The sequence below is a fragment of the Panthera pardus genome, unplaced genomic scaffold, assembly GCF_024362965.1.
Source record: "Panthera pardus isolate Hobbes unplaced genomic scaffold, ASM2436296v1 HiC_scaffold_8, whole genome shotgun sequence".
In the NCBI taxonomy this organism is placed as follows: domain Eukaryota; kingdom Metazoa; phylum Chordata; class Mammalia; order Carnivora; family Felidae; genus Panthera; species Panthera pardus.
The window spans coordinates 10,732,889-10,754,586 of NW_026527013.1; the positions used below are offsets into that span (position 1 = coordinate 10,732,889).

Here is a 21,698-nt window from a genome sequence, read left to right on the forward strand (position 1 = left end):
AATTAAAGGTGTGTAAAATAAAATCATAGCATTTCTGTTTATTTTTAAGCTTTGAAAAATGAAGACTTTTTTTTTTTCAGAGCAGTTTTAGGTTCACAGCAAAATTGAGGGGAAGGTACACTTTCCCTATATTCCCTTCTCTCACGAGGCATAGCTACCCTCATTATCAACACCGCCCACAAGAGTGGTGCGTTTCTTACAGTCAGTGAACCTACACCGTCACATCTTTAGCCAGCCAAGGTCCACAGTTCATATTACAGTTTACTCTTGGTGTTGTACGTTCTATGGGTTTGAGAAACTGTACGATGACCGTGTAGTGTGAGCCCTGATGGTTGGTTTTTCCTTTTGTGTAACGCGAGTGCCTGACTTCAGTTCCTTTCTTTTTTTTAATTGAAGCATAATGAACACACAATGTTCCGTTAGTTTCTGTTGTACAACATATTGATTTAGCGATGTTTGACATTGCTCAATACTCACCACAGTAAGTGTAGTCCCTATCGGTCACCGTGCTGCAGTGTTATTGCAACAGACTGTTGCTGAGGCAGCCACTTCAAGCATGGCTATTTCAGAAACAAAACCCACATCGCCAGCCCTGTAATTAAATAAAGAACCAGGGTGCCCCATTCTGATATATATTTTAAATATTTTTTCATGTGTATTCATTTTTGAGAGACAGAGAGACAGAGCGCAAGCAGGGGAGGGACGGAGAGAGAGGGAGACCCAGAATTCGAAGCAGGCTCCAGGCTCCGAGCTGTCAGCCCCGAGCCCGACGTGGGGCTCAAACTCATGAACCGTGAGATCATGACCTGAGCTGAAGCTGGACGCTTAACTGACTGAGCCACCCAGGCGCCCCATATTTTTTTGTTTTGTTGTAGGGATCTGGCTGATTTAGAAACGGACTTTTCTCTCCTTTTTCTCTTTTGTGCTTTAATTCCTGCTCTTAAGTTTTAAATTTACAAATAAAGAGTGAACCAGTGAAACTCTAGTCCCTCACCCCAGTAAAAGCGGACCCCAAGGTCCATGTGCGCTCTCTGTCTCTTTGTGACTTCACTGTGTGGCCCCAGGAGCTATGAGCAGTAATTTTTTTTTTTTCAGAGTTTCCTGATGGTTATTGCAGGGGGTGTCTTGCAACCATCATAAGAATGATAAGGGCTGGTCCAGTCACAACGTTGGTAAATGATATACTGAGACTGGCACAAAACAGACATGTATCCATATTTATAGTATCATATGGAGTATTTCATTGCCCTAAAAACCCTTTGTGCTCTGCCTCTTAACCCCTCTCACTCCCACTGCACCCTTTGGCCACATTGATACCTGTTATTCCTTTTCCGTAGTTTTGCCTTTTCTACAATTTCATGTTTTTGGAATCATACAGTATGAAGCTTTTTCAGATAAACTTCCTTCACTTAATAATATGCACTGAAGTTTCCTCTATGTCTTTTCATGGCTTGATGGTGTGTTTCTTCCAAGTACAGAATAACATTGCATTGTCTGGGTACATGACAGCTTATTTATCCATTCACCTACTGAAGGCCACCTTGGTTCCCTCTCTGTTACTTTCTTGACTACTGTTTGTGGCTAAATTTGAAAGGCTCTTCTTTCTATTTCTGTAGTTTAGTTTCATGGAACAAGAAAACCAAACCCGAATTTCTGAATTTAGTCCCCTCCTGGGACTGTCAGACGAGCGGGGACTGCAGTCACTGTTCTTTTGGCTGTTCCTGTCCATGTACCTGGTCACCTTCACTGGGAACCTACTCATGATCCTGGCCATTATCACAGACTCCCACCCCCCCACGCCCATGTACTTTTTCCTCTCCAACCTGTCCTTTTCAGACATCTGTTTCACCTCCACCACCGTCCCAAAGATGCTGCTGAACATCCAGACGCAGAGCAAAGTGATCACCTATGAAGTCTGTCTCAGCCAGATGTCGTGCTTTTTGGAGTATTAGATAACATACTCTTGACAGTGATGGCCCATGACTGGTTTGTGGCCATCTGTCAGCCACTGCACTACATGGTCATCATGAACCCCAAGTTCTGTGGCATCCTACTCCTGGGATCCTAGGTGTTGAGTATTCTTGACTCTCTATTACATGACTTATTGATTTTGCAACTCTCCTTTTGCACAGAGCTGGAAATCCTTCAGTTTTTCTGTGGACTTAATCAGGTGATCCAACTTGCTTGCTCTGATATGTTCCTCAATGTCCTGGTGACCTATCTCACAAGTGGACTTCTGGGTGTTGTTCCAATCGCTGGTATCCTATATTCTTACTCTAAGATTGTAGCCTCCATTTTGAGAATTTCATCAGGGAGTGGCAAGTGTAAAGCATTTTCCACGTGTGGGTCTCCCCTCTCAGTGGTCTCTTTGTTCTATGCTACAAGCCTTGGGGTGTATCTGAGTTCTGCTGCTGCACAAAACTCCAGGACAAGTGCCATAGCCTCAGTCATGTGCACGGTGGTGACGCCCATGCTGAACCCCTTCATCTACGGCCTGAGGAACAGAGACATCAAGCAAGCCCTGAGAAAGCTCTTTAGCAGAGGGACATTCTCTGCATGTAGGATTCTTTGCTTTAAGATAAAGACTTGAGCAACAGGGCTCAAAACCCTGGAATATGTAGGTCATGATGTTTGTATCAGTTCATAGATTGACAGTCTGCAGTTTATCTTTCCACAGTACTTGGGTTCTTTAACTTTTCATTCATAATCAGCAACTATTTCTTCTGCATTTCTTTATAAAATTTTAGATCTCTCATTAAATTCCATTGCGTGGATTTTCAGCAGCAAATAAATAATATAGGAAATTGAATACTTATAATGTGATAGAAAGACCCAGAGGAATAAATGTGGAATCTGTCCTCTCTGAGATGAAAGCAGCTATTCATTAGAGTATTCTGCTTTGGGAGAAAAATCATTTAAGTTATCAGAGAGTATACACCAGTTTTTGAGGTTTATGTCAATCTATCCTGGAAAGAGATCATATCTGCATCAGCAGAGGCCTGGAACCCCGTGTGATGACATTCACAATACTCCGCATTTACCATGGAGTATCTGATTTTCCCTTGCACAGTCCAAAACATCCATGAAGTGTGTAGGTAATAGAAATTACAACTCCTGGTTTTTCAGGGATCAATGGTGTCACTCTTGGTGGTTATCCCAGGGATGCGTTATGGCTTTTCTTTTAGTATTTTGGCAGGTAGCAGCAACACTGTCTGGCGATTTCCCTCAGCACCTCCTACCGTAATTGCCCTTTCACAGGTCACAAAAGCAGTATGGATATTCTGCCCATTTCCAGCCAAATTTTTGTAGCAAACATCTCAGAAATCAGGTACTAGTAGCAGGATATGATTATGGACCTAACCCGTGCTTTATGAGACAGAGTAAGACAAATGTCTCTTCATCACCTGCTCCCGGAAGCCACCACTTTGGTTTGTAAAAGTTCACAGGTCCTTTTGCACACTAGTATTCAAATAAATGTTTAGGGAGCTCTCGCTCAAAAGCAAAGAGAAAACAAAAGAGGAGAAGTAAGAAGAGAGAAGAAAAAAAGAAAAATCGGATGAAGAAGAGAGCTTGCTTATAGCATTTGCCAATTTCCATGGTATAATTACCCTCATCTTGCCCAGTTTCAAGCTACCAATTTTAGTTCAGACCACAGTCCTCATGAACCATCATAAGCTGGCTAGCAATATCACTTCCAAGCTTTTGGGTTGGGTTTGGAGGAAAACGTAAAGCATTTGTTGTCATTTTATAGTCTTCACTCAGGGGCAACTGGTTCCATCAATTGAGGATCTGAGTCAGTAAAGTGTCTCAGCTCTGAGAGTCAAGTAGACATTATGACCCTTCATTGCGGTGATTCAGGTCAAGTTTTCTTCATGAGAACTGGAGGGCTTTTAAATTTATAATTTTTTTTGACGACTCAAATTGGATGAATTCTTATTGAGCTGCCCATCATTTTTGGTTCATGAAGACACCATGATGAATTTGCCATTTACAGAAATCCCTGTAGCTTAACCAATTTGGATGAGAATGATTAGCTCTTACATGCACTATGAATACCATACCTTAGATGGTTTGGGACTGCTGACATGGCCTCTGGCAGTTCAGAAAGGGCTGAACACAGGAGAAGGGATTTTATATTCAGCATGTCCATGGTAAGTCTGTCATGCGGGGCAGAAGCTCTGTAGAGCTTGTCAAGGAAGACATTACAGCACTCAGCAAGGTATTTCTCAATGACCTTACGAATTTTATGTTCTCTGAACCCTAATTTTGGGTACACTTTGTGGTTGACGTATTGAATCACACAAGATAAACCCATCACATCACCCTTGTCTCCCTGTACTTTGGATTCCTTCCTCGACATCATATTAACCTATTTATGGCACTGAAATTCTTTTAGAGCATGTCACTATTTTTTTTTCTCATGGTAAAATACATATAAAATTTATTATTTCAAACATTTTGAAATATATTTATGTGGCATTAAGTACTTTCTCACCATTGTGCAATCACCACCTCTATCCATCTCCAGAACTTTCTCATGGTCTCAGACCTAACCTTTGTCCCTATGAAATATTAACTCCCCATTGTCCCTCTACCCAGTCCTTGTCTCCCACCATCCTAAGTTCCCTCTCTAAAGATGAGTACTTTAGTACCTCATATAGATGTAATTGTATAATATTAGTCCTTTCGTGTCTGGCTACATTCACTTAGCATTGTGTTTGCACAGTTCATCCATGTTGTAGCCTGTGTCAGAAACCATTCATTTTAAAGGCCGAATGATGTTTCACTCTATGTGCTCACCCCGCTTTGTTCATTCATGAGTTTGTTGATGGACATTCAGGTTGTCTCTGCATTTTGGCTACTGTAAGTAGAGACGTATGAACAGCGGTGTACAAAAATCTTTTCTAGTCACTGCTTTACCTTTTTCTTGAGGCATATAAGTGGATATATAACCAGATGTGAAACTACTGGCTCAAGTAATATTTCTACGTTTATATTTTGATGAACTGGCACACTGTTTCCTCCAGCAGCTGTGCCACATTTTAGTTATTTATCAGCAAAGCACCACAGTGTTCCAATTTCTCCGTATCCTCGCCGACACATGGTTTCTGGGTTAGTATTTAGAATAGCCATCCTATGGCTTCCCTGGGGAATTCTACCAGACATTTAAAGCAGAGATAATACCTTTCCTTCTCAAGCTATTCCAAAAAATAGAAAGGGAAGGAAAACTTCCAGACTCATTCTATGAAGCCAGTATTACTTTGATTCCTAAACCAGACAGAGACCCAGCAAAAAAAGAGAACTACGGGACAATATCCCTGATGAATATGGATGCAAAAATTCTCAATAAGATACTAGCAAATCGAATTCAACAGCTTATAAAAAGAATTATTCACCATGATCAAGTGGGATTCATTCCTGGGATGCAGGGCTGGTTCAACATTCACAAATCAATCAACATGATACATGACATTAATAAAAGAAAAGATAAGAACCATATGATCCTGTCAATCGATGCAGAAAAAGCATTTGACAAAATTCAGCATCCTTTCTTAATAAAAACTCTCGAGAAAGTCGGGATAGAAGGAACATGCTTAAACATCATAAAAGCCATTTATGAAAAGCCCACAGCTTATATCATCCTCAATGGGGAAAAACTGAGAGCTTTCCCCCTGAGATCAGGAACACGACAGGGATGTCCACTCTTACTGCTGTTGTTTAACATAGTGTTGGAAGTTCTAGCATCAGCAATCAGACAACAGAAGGAAATCAAAGGCATCAAAATTGGCAAAGATGAAGTCAAGCTTTCACTTTTTGCAGATGACATGATATTATACATGGAAAATCCAATAGACTCCACCAAAAGTCTGCTAGAACTGATGCATGAATTCAGCAAAGTCGCAGGATACAAAATCAACGTACAGAAATCAGTTGCATTCTTATGCACTAATAATGAAGCAACAGAAAGACAAATAAAGAAACTGATCCCATTCACAATTGCACCAAGAAGCATAAAATACATAGGAATAAATCTAACCAAAGACGTACAAGATCTGTATGCTGAAAACTATAGAGGGCTTACGAAAGAAATTGAAGAAGATATAAAGAAATGGAAAAACATTCTGTGCTCATGGGTTGGAAGAATAAATATTGTTAAAATGTCAATACTACCCAAAGCTATCTACACATTCAATGCAATCCCAATCAAAATTGCACCAGCATTCTTCTTGAAGCTAGAACAAGCAATACTAAAATTCATATGGAACCACAAAAGGCCCCGAATAGCCAAAGTCATTTTGAAGAAGAAGACCAAAGCAGGAGGCATCACAATCCCAGACTTTAGCCTCTACTACAAAGCTGTCATCAAGACAGCATGGTATTGGCACAAAAACAGACACATAGACCAATGGAATAGAATAGACACCCCAGAACTAGACCCACAAAAGTATGGCCAACTCATCTTTGACAACGCAGGAAAGAACATCCAATGGAAAAAAGACAGTCTCTTTAACAAATGGTGCTGGGAGAACTGGACAGCAACATGCAGAAGGTTGAAACTAGACCACTTTCTCACACCATTCACAAAAATAAACTCAAAATGGATAAAGGACCTGAATATGAGACAGGAAACCATCAAAACCCTAGAGGAGAAAGCAGGAAAAGACCTCTCTGACCTCAGCCGCAGCAATTTCTTACTTGACACATCCCCAAACGCAAGGGAATTAAAAGCAAAAATGAACTATTGGGACTTCATGAATTAAAAAGCTTCTGCACAGCAAAGGAAACAACCAACAAAACTAAAAGGCAACCAACGGAATGGGAAAAGATATTTGCAAATGACATATCAGACAAAGGGCTAGTATCCAAAATCTATAAAGAGCTCACTAAACTCCACACCCAAAAAACAAATAAGCCCGTGAAGAAATGGGCAGAAAACATGAATAGACACTTCTCTAAAGAAGACATCCGGATGGCCAACAGGCACATGAAAAGATGCTCAACATCGCTCCTCACCAGGGAAATACAAATCAAAACCACACTCAGATATCACCTCACGCCAGTCAGAGTGGCCAAAATGAAGAAATCAGGAGACTATAGATGCTGGAGAGGATATGGAGAAACGGGAACCCTCTTGCACTGTTGGTGGGAATGCAAACTGGTGCAGCCACTCTGGAAAACAGTGTGGATGTTCCTCAAAAAATTAAAAATAGACCTACCCTATGACCCAGCAATAGCACTGTTAGGAATTTACCCAAGGGATACAGGAGTACTGATGCATAGGGGCACTTGTACCCCAATGTTTATAGCAGCACTCTGAACAATAGCCAAATTGTGTAAAGAGCCTAAATGTCCATCAACTGATGAATGGATAAAGAAATTGTGGTTTATATATACAATGGAGTACTATGTGGCAATGAGAAAGAATGAAATATGGCCCTTTGTAGCAACGTGGATGGAACTGGAGAGTGTGATGCTAAGTGAAATAAGCCATACAGAGAAAGACAGATACCATATGGTTTCACTCTTATGTGGATCCTGAGAAACTTAACAGAAACCCATGGGGGAGGGGAAGGAAAAAAAAGAGATTAGAGTGGGAGAGATCCAAAGCATAAGAGACTCTTAAAAACTGAGAACAAACTGAGGGCTGATGGGGGGTGGGAGGGAGGGGAGGGTAGGTGATGGGCATTGAAGAGGGCATCTTTTGGGATGAGCACTGGCTGTTGTATGGAAACCAATTTGACAATAAATTTCATATATTAAAAAAAATTAAATAGCCATCCTAGTGTGTGTGACGTGGTATCACGTTATGGTTTTGATTTGCATTTCCCTCTTGATTAGTCATGTTGTACATCTTTCCCACGCTCAGTAGCCATTCTTATATAGTCTTTGGAGAAATGCCTGTTTGAGTCCATTGCCTGTTCTTTTTTTTATCATTAATTTTGTTTTAAAATTTATGTTTACATTTTAATTCCAGTATAGTTAGCATGCAGTGTAACCTCACTTTCAGGTGTACAACACAGTGATTCAACCCTTCCATACCATGCCTGGTGCTCATCACAACTGCGCTCCTTAGTCCCCATCACAATCCTCCCCCACACCTCCCCTTTGGTAACCATCAGTGTGTTCTCTGTGGTTAAGAGTCTGATGTTTGGTTTGCTTCTCTTTTTTTTTATCCTCTGCTCGTTTGTATTCTTTCTTAAATTCCACACAGGAATGAAGTCATATGGCATTCGTCTTTCTCTGACTGACTTCTTTTGCTTAGCATAATACACTTTAGCTCCATCAGTGTTGTTGCAATTGGCAAGATTTCATTCCCTTTCATTGGATGAATAATATGTCATTGTGTGTGTGTATGTCCCACATCTTCTTTATTCATTCATCTATTGGTGGACACTTGGGCTGTTCCCACAATTTAGTTATTGTAAATGATGCTACACTAAACAAAGGGGTGTGTATCCCTTTTAATTCGTGATTTTGTATTTTGGGGGGTAATAAGCTGATAGTGCATTTATGGGATTGTAGAGAAGCTCTATTTATACTTTTGAGGAATCTCCATACTCTTTTCCATAGTGGCGGGTTCCAGTTTTGATTCCCACCAACAGTATTGGGGGGTTACTTTTTTCTCCAAATCGTCACCAACAGAAATTGTTTCCTTTATTTTTTAAACATCTTTTTATTATTTTTTTATTTTTATTTAAATTTTTTAAAAAACATTTATTTATTATTGAGAGACAGAGAGACACAGAGCATGAGCAGGGGAGGGGCAGAGAGAGGGGGAGACACAGAATCCGAAGCAGGCTCCAGGCTCTGAGCTGTCAGCACAGAGCCCGACGCGGGGCTCAAACTCACAAACTGCGAGATCATAAACCGAGCCGAAGTTGCTTGCTTAACTGACTGAGCCACCCAGGCGCCCTTAAATATCTTTTTAAAAAAGTTTTTATTATGGAAGTGTTGAATCACCTGAATCTAATATTACATTGTATGTTATGTAACTGGGATTTAAATAAAAGCATAGCTGTTTTTAAATTGAGTTATTTGGAGCACTGCTAGGAATTTACCCAAGGGATACAGGAGTACTGATGCATAGGGGCACTTGTACCCCAATGTTTATAGCAGCACTCTCAACAATAGCCAAATTGTGTAAAGAGCCTAAATGTCCATCAATTGATGAATGGATAAAGAAATTTGGTTTATATACACAATGGTACTACATGGCAATGAGAAAGAACGAAATATGGCCCTTTGTAGCAACATGGATGGAACTGGAGAGTGTGATGTTAAGTGAAATAAGCCATACAGAGAAAGACAGATACCATATGTTTTCACTCTTATGTGGATCCTGAGAAACTTAACAGAAACCCATGGGGGAGGGGAAGGAAAAAAAAAAGAGATTAGAGTGGGAGAGAGCCAAAGCATAAGAGACTCTTAAAAACTGAGAACAAACTGAGGGTTGATGGGGGGTGGGAGGGAGGGAAGGGTGGGTGATGGGCATTGAGGAGGACACCTGTTGGGATGAGCACTGGGTGTTGTATGGAAACCAATTTGACAATAAACTTCATATATTGAAAAAAAATAAAATAAATTGAGTTATTTGGGTTTTTTTTTTTTTGCTGTGGAAGTTTTGAAATTCTTTTCCATTTGGATATTAATTTTGGATATTAATCTATTATCAGGCATGTGATTTGCCAATCTTTTCTCCATTTTGTGGTGCGTCTTTTCACTTGGAAAATAGTGCCCTTCGATGCACAAATATTGTTCATTTTGCCAAAGCAAATTTTTCTCTAGTTGCCTGTGTCTTTGGTGTTGTATCCAGGAAATCTTTGTCAAATCCAGTGGCATATAGATGTACCTCTGTATTTTCCTCTAAGTGCTTACAGTTTTATCTCTTATACTTCAGTCCGTGATCCATTTGGAGTCATGTTGGTAGATGTAGATGAAAGGGCCAGCTTCATCTTTAAGCATGTGGTTATCCAAGTTTTCCATCACCATCTTGGAAGGGCTGTCTATTCTGCCACTCTTGCCAAAAATCATTCAGTCATAATATTTGCATTTATTTCTGGGCTCCCTCCTATTCCATTGAGTTATATTTCTGTTTTTGTTGTTGTTGAAAAAAGATCAGTTTGAAATTAAAATGAGGTAACTCTGAAAATCGTATTTTCACCTTTCCCCAGCCATTGTTTTAATTGAAGTATAATTTACCTACAGTGTTATATTCATTTGATGTGTACAATGTAATGCTTAACAGTTCTATACACTGTTCAGAGCTCATGGACATAAGCGTACTCTTAATACCCTTTATCTATCTTACCCATCCTCACTCACATTCTCTCTGGCAACCACCAGTTTGTTCTCTGTGTTTAAGAATCTGTTTTTTTTGTCTGTCTTTTCCTTATTTGGTCCTGCGTTTTATTTCTTAAGTTCCCCAGATGAGTGACATCAAAGGGTATTTGTCTTTCTCTGACTGGCTCATTTCACTCAGCACTATACCTCTAGGTCCATCCAAGTTGCAAACTTACACAATATTTAAATGTTACTTTTTTGCCATTTAAAAATGTCCATTTATTCTCTATTTTTTCATCTACAGTGTTCTTAGACAATCGTAGTAACAAGGGTCTGTGTCTAACATGATTGCATGATGAGTTTTCCACAGGGAGAACTTGATCCTGACATCGCATCATGAAATCCACACCGAAACTCCACTGTTTTCATAAGTACGTGTCAAACCTGTAGCTAAAATATCAGCATCTCTGTTCTCTGCAGGCTAACTGCTCAGGGTCATGTTTGAATTGTCCTACTTGCCCCCTGATTATTGGCCAGCAAGTATGAAGTATTTCCCACATTGGCTGCCCAGATACTTCCTCTTGGAGTGCCTTATCCCCTTCTCCCTCATCAAGAGTTGGGACAAAGAGAAGCTTGTTTGTGCGGCCTTCACTCAACTCTTCTGGAAAAGTTGACTAGGGTTGTATTCTTTTTCTGATGTGTCAGTGCCCCTTCAGGGTAGTGCATTCATGTGTTTTTCATTTTATTTTTAAATTTGTGTTTTAGGTAGATAACATGCAGTGAAATATTAGTTTTGGGAGGAGAGTTCAGTAATTCGTCACTTACATACAACACCCAGTGCTCATCACAAGTGCCCTCCTTAACACCCAACACTCATCTAGCCCATCTCCCTCCCACTTTTCTCCATCTGTCTATTGTTAAGAGTCTCTTATGGTTTCTTTCCCGCTCTCCTCTTTCACCCTTCATATATGTTCATTTGTTTTGTTAATTCACTTTCAATATGAGTTAAATCATATGGTAGTTGTCCTTCTCTGATTGACTTAATCTGTTAGCATGATACATTCTAGCACCATCCATGTCACTGCAAATGGCACGATTGCATTTATTTTTATGTCTCTTACCCTGTTGAGACTGTGAGCCCCTCAAGATAAAGGACCATTCTCACACTTTTCTTGCTTCCCACCACATTGCTTAGTGCCTACTATATCACAAATGCTAATGAGGGGTTAGAGGATGCCCAAAGAAGCAAATGGTTGAGTGATGTTAAATAGATATTGCCCACGTTGAAGGAGAATGAGAAGCAGGAAAAGAGGAGAATCACTGTGGGGGCTGGGGGCTGCAGGATGGTGAGCCAAAAGAACAGGTATGGATGGAAGAAAGAAGAGATTAAGGGGACACAGAATTCTCCAAAACCAGAATTGAATAGTTACTATGGGAGACTCTGACTTACTAGGGAGAACCTGTAAAGACAGGGCAACTTCTTCTGGTATAAGAGAGTTAAATGTGATAAGAGACAATCCGGAATGCCAAGTCTGTGTCCCAATACAAACAGCGGGACAAGTTTGCTCTCTATTTTTCTCTCCTAGCTCTAGAGACCCAAGTCTCCTAAAGGGAAGAGAGACAACAGAATATTTAATTAATGAGACTCATGGGAATTCATTCCCTACGGCTGCTGAAATTAAAATGCCTTTCTGCACCAATGAAGTCGACTCTTGTAACCTCAGGTGATATGAGCACATAGCTGTGTTTTAGAGCCTTCCCTAGTGGGGTCATGTCTCTTCCCTTCCTGGCGACATAACTTCCAGCTGCATCAGTCAACCATGGGAGAGACTGGGTTATTGATTCCACGCTGTTCTGTGCTAACATCTGGGTGAGCCGTGGCATCTTCAGAAGTGCTGGGGAAATATATTATGGTAGGAAGGAACCCTTGTGTCGGTAGTTATTTTGGGGGCACCAACAGGGATAATAAGTTAATGAGAGTTTAGTGATGTCAAGCCCTTAAGGCTTTGATTGTGGAGGGAAACTCTGGATACACTAAACCATTTCTCCCTGATCTGTCTCCTTCAAGGTGAGTGCTTCATCAATGGGCCTTCATTTCTCAACAGCCTTTCCTCCATTTTCTTTGCCAGTCCTTCCATTGTTGGGAATGACTATCTATCATTTTTGAACCATTTGTTAATTGCAGTCATTCAACAAACATTGTTTTCAGCATTTTATGAATACATAAATGACCAAGACAGTGTTTGTTCTGTCAAGGTACTCACTGTATCAGGAGAATGAAAGAGGTAAAAATACATAAATAAACGTATTAATGTGAGGTGGCACTGAAATCTGGTGAAGTAGATCCTCCAAAATTGGCCCTTTATTTTATTTGTTCTTGAAAAGAGGACTCTTTGGTGGGAGTTAGTGAAGGCTTCCCAGAGCAGCTTCTCGGTGCTGAGACATGGAGGCGGTGTAGGGGTCTTCCCATGAGGACAAGGGGTGTGCAGTCCAGGAAGAGCCAGCAGAGGAGGAAAATTTAGAGATTCAGTGGAGCAGAAGTTGTGCTGCTGGGATTGGAAATACTTCTTACTGTCTCACTAGCCATCAGAAGCAGGGGCTGCGGGTTCTGCAAAACGAAGCCACAGTGGCCTGGCTGGGTAGGCAACAGTCAGATTACTAAAGAAAGTGACACTTTGGCCTGAGGGTTGAAGTTTCCTTCTGTGGTTAGTGAAGAGTAAGTTCAGGTTCTATGTCAGGGGCGGTAGGAACAGGACCGGCCCGTGGAAAAGTGACCCAGGTTATTGTGAGGAGAAAACGATTGCTGAGTTCAGAATGTGAGTGAAGTAAAGGATAGAACTAGTACCGTGGGAGTGAGAGGGGCTAGGTCTCTGGTCTGGAGGACTCATATTACTTCTTCCATTCTAAGTTTAATGCCTTTTATTTCCTTCTTCTTTTTTTCTTTTCTTTTTTCTTTTTTATTGTTTTGGCTAGTTGCTCTGTCTGGAAGTTGCAAAGCTATGTTGCATGAGAGGTATGAAAGCAGACATGCTTGTCTTGCATCATCTTAGGGGGTGTTCTCAGTGTTTCCCTCTGGAGAATGATTTTAGAGGTGGGTTTTCATATATGACCTCTTTCGTGTTGTGGAAGTTTCCTTCTGTTCTTAGTTTTTTGAGTGTTGTTACTATCAGGGAACGCTCCATTTTGTCATGTTTTATGTGCCATCTGTTGACATACTCATGTGCTTTTATCCTTCATTCTGTTAATGTGGTGTATTATACTGAGGGGGTTTTATTAGTTAAACCATTCTTGCCTTCCTGGAATAAATGCCACTTGATCATGATGCACAACCCTTTTCTACACCATGATCAAAAGGCTGCAATGCTGGCATTGGTAACACTTAGTCAAAAATTTTCGCGTCAACATTCCTTGGGAATACTGTTCTGTACTTTTCTTTTCTTGCAATGCCTTTTCGTGGTTTTGGAATCAGTGCAATGCTGGCCTGATGGAATAAAGTAAGAACTGTTTCCCCTTTGATATTTTTGGGAAGAGATTGAGAAAGATTGATGTTAATTCTTCTATTTCTTTGTGGTTCTTGTGATCCTTAGCCATGACTACTCCGCTGGAAAGCCTAATATCACAAACTGCAATGCTGCTAGGAGAAAGACTCTGTTTGACTTATGGTGTAGCCTGTCCCCTGCTTTCTAAAAGATGTTTCTTCAGCTACAAGAGTACACAGTACCACAGTAATGGAGAACTCTCTCTGTCTCCGTGTGTGCGTGCGTGTGTGTGTGTGTGTGTGTGTGTGCGCGCACGCACGTGTACAGGACAGAGAGAATTTATCAGTGAAGTACACACCCATAAAGCTTAAATAGCAAGCTGAACCTGTCTTATGCAATAGAAAATGCAGCATTTAGACCAACTGTAGACATAAAGATAGAGAGAAAGAGAATTATGTGGGAATGATTTATGTTCCATTTTTATATATTACATAAGATGTATCCTGTTGTGGACAGACACCATATATAACATATACATGTAAAAAAGACGCTGAACTGTAGTGTCCTTTGGCTGAATTTTATTTTATTTTATTTTATTTTTTAATTTACATGCAAGTTAGTTAGCATATAATGCTATAATGATTTTAGTAGATTCTAGTGATTCATCCCCTATGTATAACACCCAGTGCTCATCCCAACAAGTGTCTTCCCTAATGCCTCCTACCCAATTAGCCTATCCCCCCACCACAACCCCTCCAGCCACCCTCAGTTTATTCTTTGTATTTAACAGTCTCTTATGGGGCACCTGGGTGGCTCAGTCAGTGAAGCGTCCGACTTCGGCTCAGGTCATGATCTCACAGTTTGTGAGTTCAAGCCCCACATCGGGCTCTGTGCTGACAGCTCAGAGCCTGGAGCCTGCTTCAGATTCTGTGTCTCCCTCTCTCTTTGCCCATCCCCTACTCATGCTCTGTCTCTCTCTCCTTCAAAAATAAGTAAAAACATTAAAAAAAAATTTTAAAAAGAGTCTCTTATGTTTTGTCCCCTCCATGATTTTATATTATTTTTGCTTCCCTTCCCTTATGTTAATCTTGTTTGTATCTTAAATTCCTCATATGAGTGAAGTTGTATGATATTTGTCTTTCTCTGACTGGCTAATTTCACTTAGCATAATACCCTCTCGTTCCATCCACGTAGTTGCAAATGTCAAGATTTCAGTTTTTCTGTTGTCACGTAGTACTCCATTGTATATATATACCACACCTTCTTTTTTTTTTTTTTTTACAAAATATTTAATTTAAATTTTATTTTAAATTTTTTTAAATATAAATAATTTTTAACACTGTGGTTCTACTGGTTTAAGGTGTTTTTTTTTTCACCCAGGTATAATTTTTCTATTCACCAAAAGATATATATATTTTTTTAATTTAAGAATATTAAAATTCTTTTCCTTAATATTTTTTAAAATTATTTTTTATTTTTTATTTCTTAATATATGAAATTTACTGTCAAATTGGTTTCCATACAACACCCAGTGCTCATCCCAAAAGGTGCCCTCCTCAACACCCATCACCCACCCTGCCCTCCCTCCCACCCCCCATCAACCCTCAGTTTGTTCTCAGTTTTTAACAGTCTCTTATGCTTTGGCTCTCTCCCATTCTAACCTCTTTTTTTTTTTTTTTCCTTCCCCTCCCCCATGGGTTTCTGTTACATTTCTCAGGATCCACATAAGAGTGAAACCATGTGGTATCTGTCTTTCTCTGTATGGCTTATTTCACTTAGCATCACACTCTCCAGTTCCATCCACGTTGCTACAAAAGGCCATATTTCATTTTTTCTCATTGCCACGTAGTATTCCATTGTGTATATAAACCACAATTTCTTTATCCATTCATCAGTTGATGGACATTTAGGCTCTTTCCATAATTTGGCTATTGTTGAGAGTGCTGCTATAAACATTGGGGTACAAGTGCCCCTATGCATCAGTACTCCTGTATCCCTTGGGTAAATTCCTAGCAGTGCTATTGCTGGGTCATAGGGTAGGTCTATTTTTAATTTTCTGAGGAACCTCCACACTGCTTTCCAGAGCGGCTGCACCAATTTGCATTCCCACCAACAGTGGAAGAGGGTTCCCATTTCTCCACATCCTCTCCAGCATCTATAGTCTCCTGATTTCTTCATTTTGGCCACTCTGACTGGCGTGAGGTGATATCTGAGTGTGGTTTTGATTTGTATTTCCCTGATGAGGAGCGACGTTGAGCATCTTTTCATGTGCCTGTTGGCCATCCGGATGTCTTCTTTAGAGAAGTGTCTATTCATGTTTTCTGCCCATTTCTTCACTGGGTTATTTGTTTTTCGGGTGTGGAGTTTGATGAGCTCTTTATAGATTTTGGATACTAGCCCTTTGTCTGATATGTCATTTGCAAATATCTTTTCCCATTCCGTTGGTTGCCTTTTAGTTTTGTTGGTTGTTTCCTTTGCTGTGCAGAAGCTTTTTATCTCCATAAGGTCCCAGTAATTCACTTTTGCTTTTAATTCCCTTGCCTTTGGGGATGTGCCAAGTAAGAGATTGCTACGGCTGAGGTCAGAGAGGTCTTTTCCTGCTTTCTCCTCTAAGGTTTTGATGGTTTCCTGTCTCACATTCAGGTCCTTTATGCATTTTGAGTTTATTTTTGTGAATGGTGTGAGAAAGTGGTCTAGTTTCAACCTTCTGCATGTTGCTGTCCAGTTCTCCCAGCACCATTTGTTAAAGAGACTGTCTTTTTTCCATTGGATGTTCTTTCCTGCTTTGTCAAAGATGAGTTGGCCATACGTTTGTGGGTCTAGTTCTGGGGTTTCTATTCTATTCCATTGGTCTATGTGTCTGTTTTTATGCCAATACCATGCTGTCTTGATGATGACAGCTTTGTAGTAGAGGCTAAAGTCTGGGATTGTGATGCCTCCTGCTTTGGTCTTCTTCTTCAAAATGACTTTGGCTATTCGGGGCCTTTTGTGGTTCCATATGAATTTTAGGATTGCTTGTTCTAGTTTCGAGAAGAATGCTGGTGCAATTTTGATTGGGATTGCATTGAATGTGTAGATAGCTTTGGGTAGTATTGACATTTTGACAATATTTATTCTTCCAATCCATGAGCAGGGAATGTCTTTCCATTTCTTTATATCTTCTTCAATTTCTTGCATAAGCTTTCTATAGTTTTCAGCATACAGATCTTTTACATCTTTGGTTAGATTTATTCCTATGTATTTTATGCTTCTTGGTGCAATTGTGAATGGGATCAGTTTCTTTATTTGTCTTTCTGTTGCTTCATTGTTAGTGTATAAGAATGCAACTGATTTCTGTACATTGATTTTGTATCCTGCAACTTTGCTGAATTCATGTATCAGTTCTGGCAGACTTTTGGTGGAGTCTATTGGATTTTCCATGTATAATATCATGTCATCTGCAAAAAGCGAAAGCTTGACTTCATCTTTGCCAATTTTGATGCCTTTGATTTCCTTTTGTTGTCTGATTGCTGATGCTAGAAATTCCAGCACTATGTTAAACAACAGCGGTGAGAGTGGGCATCCCTCTCGTGTTCCTGATCTCAGGGAAAAAGCTCTCAGTTTTTCCCCGTTGAGGATGATGTTAGCTGTGGGCTTTTCATAAATGGCTTTTATGATCTTTAAGTATGTTCCTTCTATCCTGACTTTCTCCAGGGTTTTTATTAAGAAAGGGTGCTGGATTTTGTCAAAGGCCTTTTCTGCATCGATTGACAGGATCATATGGTTCTTCTCTTTTTTTTTGTTAATGTGATGTATCACGTTGATCGATTTGCGAATGTTGAACCAGCCCTGCATCCCAGGAATGAATCCCACTTGATCATGGTGAATAATTCTTTTTATATGCTGTTGAATTCGATTTGCTAGTATCTTATTGAGAATTTTTGCATCCATATTCATCAGAGATATTGGCCTGTAGTACTCTTTTTTTACTGGGTCTCTGTCTGGTTTAGGAATCAAAGTAATACTGGCTTCATAGAATGAGTCTGGAAGTTTTCCTTCCCTTTCTATTTCTTGGAATAGCTTGAGAAGGATAGGTATTATCTCTGCTTTAAACGTCTGGTAGAACTCCCCTGGGAAGCCACGTGGTCCTGGACTCTTATTTGTTGGGAGATTTTTGATAACCGATTCAATTTCTTCGCTGGTTATGGGTCTGTTCAAGCTTTCTATTTCCTCCTGATTGAGTTTTGGAAGAGTGTGGGTGTTTAGGAATTTGTCCATTTCTTCCAGGTTGTCCAATTTGTTGGCATATAATTTTTCATAGTATTCCCTGATAATTGTTTGTTTCTCTGAGGGATTGGTTGTAATCATTCCATATTCATTCATGATTTTATCTATTTGGGTCATCTCCCTTTTCTTTTTGAGAAGCCTGGCTAGAGGTTTGTCAATTTTGTTTATTTTTTCAAAAAACCAACTCTTGGTTTCGTTGATCTGCTCTACAGTTTTTTTAGATTCTATATTGTTTATTTCTGCTCTGATCTTTATGATTTCTCTTCTTCTGCTGGGTTTAGGCTGCCTTTGCTGTTCTGCTTCTATTTCCTTTAGGTGTGCTGTTAGATTTTGTATTTGGAATTTTTCTAGTTTCTTGAGATAGGCCTGGATTGCAATGTATTTTCCTCTCAGGACTGCCTTCGCTGCGTCCCAAAGCATTTGGATTGTTGTATTTTCATTTTCGTTTGTTTCCATATATTTTTTAATTTCTTCTCTAATTGCCTGGTTGACCCACTCATTCGTTAGTAGGGTGTTCTTTAACCTCCATGCTTTTGGAGGGTTTCCAGACTTTTTCCTGTGGTTGATTTCAAGCTTCATAGCATTGTGGTCTGAAAGTATGCATGGTATAATTTCAATTCTTGTAAACTTATGAAGGGCTGTTTTGTGACCCAGTATATGATCTATCTTGGAGAATGTTCCATGTGCACTCGAGAAGAAAGTATATTCTGTTGCTTTGGGATGCAGAGTTCTAAATATATCTGTCAAGTCCATCTGAGCCAATGTATCATTCAGGGCCCTTGTTTCTTTATTGACTGTGTGTGTAGATGATCTATCCATTTCTGTAAGTGGGGTGCTAAAGTCCCCTGCAATGACCACATTCTTATCAATAAGGTTGCTTATGTTTATGAGTAATTGTTTTATATATCTGGGGGCTCCGGTATTCGGCGCATAGACATTTATAATTGTTAGCTCTTTCTGATGGATAGACCCTGTAATTATTATATAATGCCCTTCTTCATCTCTTGTTACAGCCTTTAATTTAAAGTCTAGTTTGTCTGATATAAGTATGGCTACTCCAGCTTTCTTTGGCTTCCAGGAGCATGATAAATAGTTCTCCATCCCCTCACTCTCAATCTAAAGGTGTCCTCAGATCTAAAATGAGTCTCTTGTAGACAGCAAATAGATGGGTCTTGTTTTTTTATCCATTCTGATACCCTATGTCTTTTGGTTGGCACATTTAATCCATTTACATTCAGTGTTATTATAGAAAGATACGGGTTTAGAGTCATTGTGATGTCTGTATGTTTTATGCTTGTAGTGATGTCTCTGGTACTTTGTCTCACAGGATCCCCCTTAGGATCTCTTGTAGGGCTGGTTTCATGGTGACAAATTCCTTCAGTTTTTGTTTGTTTGGGAAGACCTTTATCTCTCCTTCTATTCTAAATGACAGACTTGCTGGATAAAGGATTCTCGGCTGCATATTTTTTCTGTTTAGCACACTGAAGATATCGTGCCAAGCCTTTCTGGCCTGCCAAGTTTCAAAGGAGAGATCAGTCACGAGTCTTATAGGTCTCCCTTTATATGTGAGGGCACGTTTATCCCTTGCTGCTTTCAGAATTTTCTCTTTATCCTTGTATTTTGCCAGTTTCACTATGATATGTCGTGCAGAAGATCGATTCAAGTTACGTCTGAAGGGAGTTCTCTGTGCCTCTTGGATTTCAATGCCTTTTTCCTTCCCCAGTTCAGGGAAGTTCTCAGCTATAATTTGTTCAAGTACCCCTTCAGCACCTTTCCCTCTCTCTTCCTCCTCTGGGATACCAATTATGCGTATATTATTTTTTTTTAGTGTATCACTTAGTTCTCTAATTTTCCCCTCATACTCCTGGATTTTTTTATCTCTCTTTCTTTCAGCTTCCTCTTTCTCCATAACTTTATCTTCTAGTTCACCTATTCTCTCCTCTGCCTCTTCAGGCCGAGCCATCGTGGTTTCCATTTTGTTTTGCATTTCGTTTAAAGCGTTTTTCAGCTCCTCGTGACTGTTCCTTAGTCCCTCGATCTTTGTGGCAAGAGATTCTCTGCTGTCCTGTATACTGTTTTCAAGCCCAGCGATTAATTTTATGACTATTATTCTAAATTCACTTTCTGTTATATTATTTAAATCCTTTTGATCAGTTCATTAGCTGTTGTTATTTCCTGGAGATTCTTCTGAGGGGAATTCTTCCGTTTGGTCATTTTGGACAGTCCCTGGAGTGGTGAGGACCCGCAGGGCACTTCCCCTGTGCTGTGGTGTATAACTGGAGTTGGTGGGCGGGGCCGCAGTCCGACCTGATGTCTGCCCCCAGCCCACCACTGGGGCCACAGTCAGACTGGTGTGTGCCTTCTCTTCCCCTCTCCTAGGGGCGGGATTCACTGTGGGGTGGCGTGTCCCGTCTGGGCTACTTGCACACTGCCAGGCTTGTGTTGCTGGGGATCTGGCGTATTAGCTGGGGTGGGTAGGCAAGGTGCACGGGGGCTGGAGGGGCAGACTTAGCTCGCTTCTCCTTAGGTGATCCACTTCAGGAGGGGCCCTGTGGCGGCGGGAGGGAGTCAGATCCGCTGCTGGAGGTTTGGCTCCGCAGAAGCACAGAGTTGGGTGTTTGCGCTGCGCGAGCAAGTTCCCTGGCAGGAACTGGTTCTCTTTGGGATTTTGGCTGGGGGATGGGCGGGGGAGATGGCGCTGGCGAGCGCCTTTGTTTCCCGCCAAGCTGAGCTCTGCCGTCCGGGGGCTCAGCAGCTCTCCCTCCCTTTGTCCTCCAGCCTTCCCGCTTTCTGAGCAGAGCTGTTAACTTCTGACCTCCCAGACGCTAAGTCGCGCTTGCTGTCGGAACACAGTCCGTCCGACCCCTCCGCTTTTGCCAGCCAGACTCGGGGGCTCTGCTCGGCCGGGGAGCCGCCCCTCCCCCCCGGCTCCCTCCCGCCGGTCCGTGGAGCGCGCACCGCCTCGCCGCCCTTCCTCCCCTCTTCCGTGGGCCTCTCGTCTGCGCTTGGCTCCGGAGACTCTGTTCTGCTAGTGTTCTGGTGGTTTTCTGGGTTCTTTAGGCAGGTATAGGTGGAATCTAAGTGATCAGCAGGATGCGCGGTGAGCCCAGCGTCCTCCTACGCTGCCAACTTCCCTCCAACCTCCACACCTTCTTTATCCATTCGTCCATTGACGGACATTTGGTCTCTTTCCATACTTTGGTTATTGTCGATAGTGCTGCTATAAAAATTGGGGTGCATGTGCCCCTTTGAAACAGCTCAGCTGTATCCCTTGGATCAATACCTAGTAGTGCAATTGCTGGCTTAGGGTAGTTCTATTTTTAATTTTTTGAGGAATTCCCATATTGTTTTCCAGAGTGGCTGCACCAGTTCACATTCCCACCAGCAATGCAAAAGAAACTTTCTTTCATTGCATTCTCACCAACATGTGTCGTTGCCTGAGTTGTAAATGTAGCCATTCTGCCTGGTGTGAGGTGGTATCTCACTGCGGTTTTGATGTGTATTTCTCTGATGATGAGTGATGTGGAGCATTTTTTATGTGTCTGTTGGCCATCTGGACGTCTTCTTTGGAGAAGTGTCTATTTGTGTCTTTTGCCCATTTCTTCACTGGATTATTTGTTTTTCAGGTGTTGAGTTTGATAAGTTCTTTATAGATTTTGGATACTAACCTTT

At 40.9% G+C, this 21,698-nt stretch overlaps 1 pseudogene; it reads left to right on the forward strand.

Annotated features, from left to right (window-relative positions):
- The first annotated feature begins 1,625 nt into the window (after positions 1-1,625).
- Positions 1,626-2,582, forward strand: LOC109253921 (olfactory receptor 7A5-like; annotated as a pseudogene).
- Positions 2,583-21,698: the final 19,116 nt, after the last annotated feature.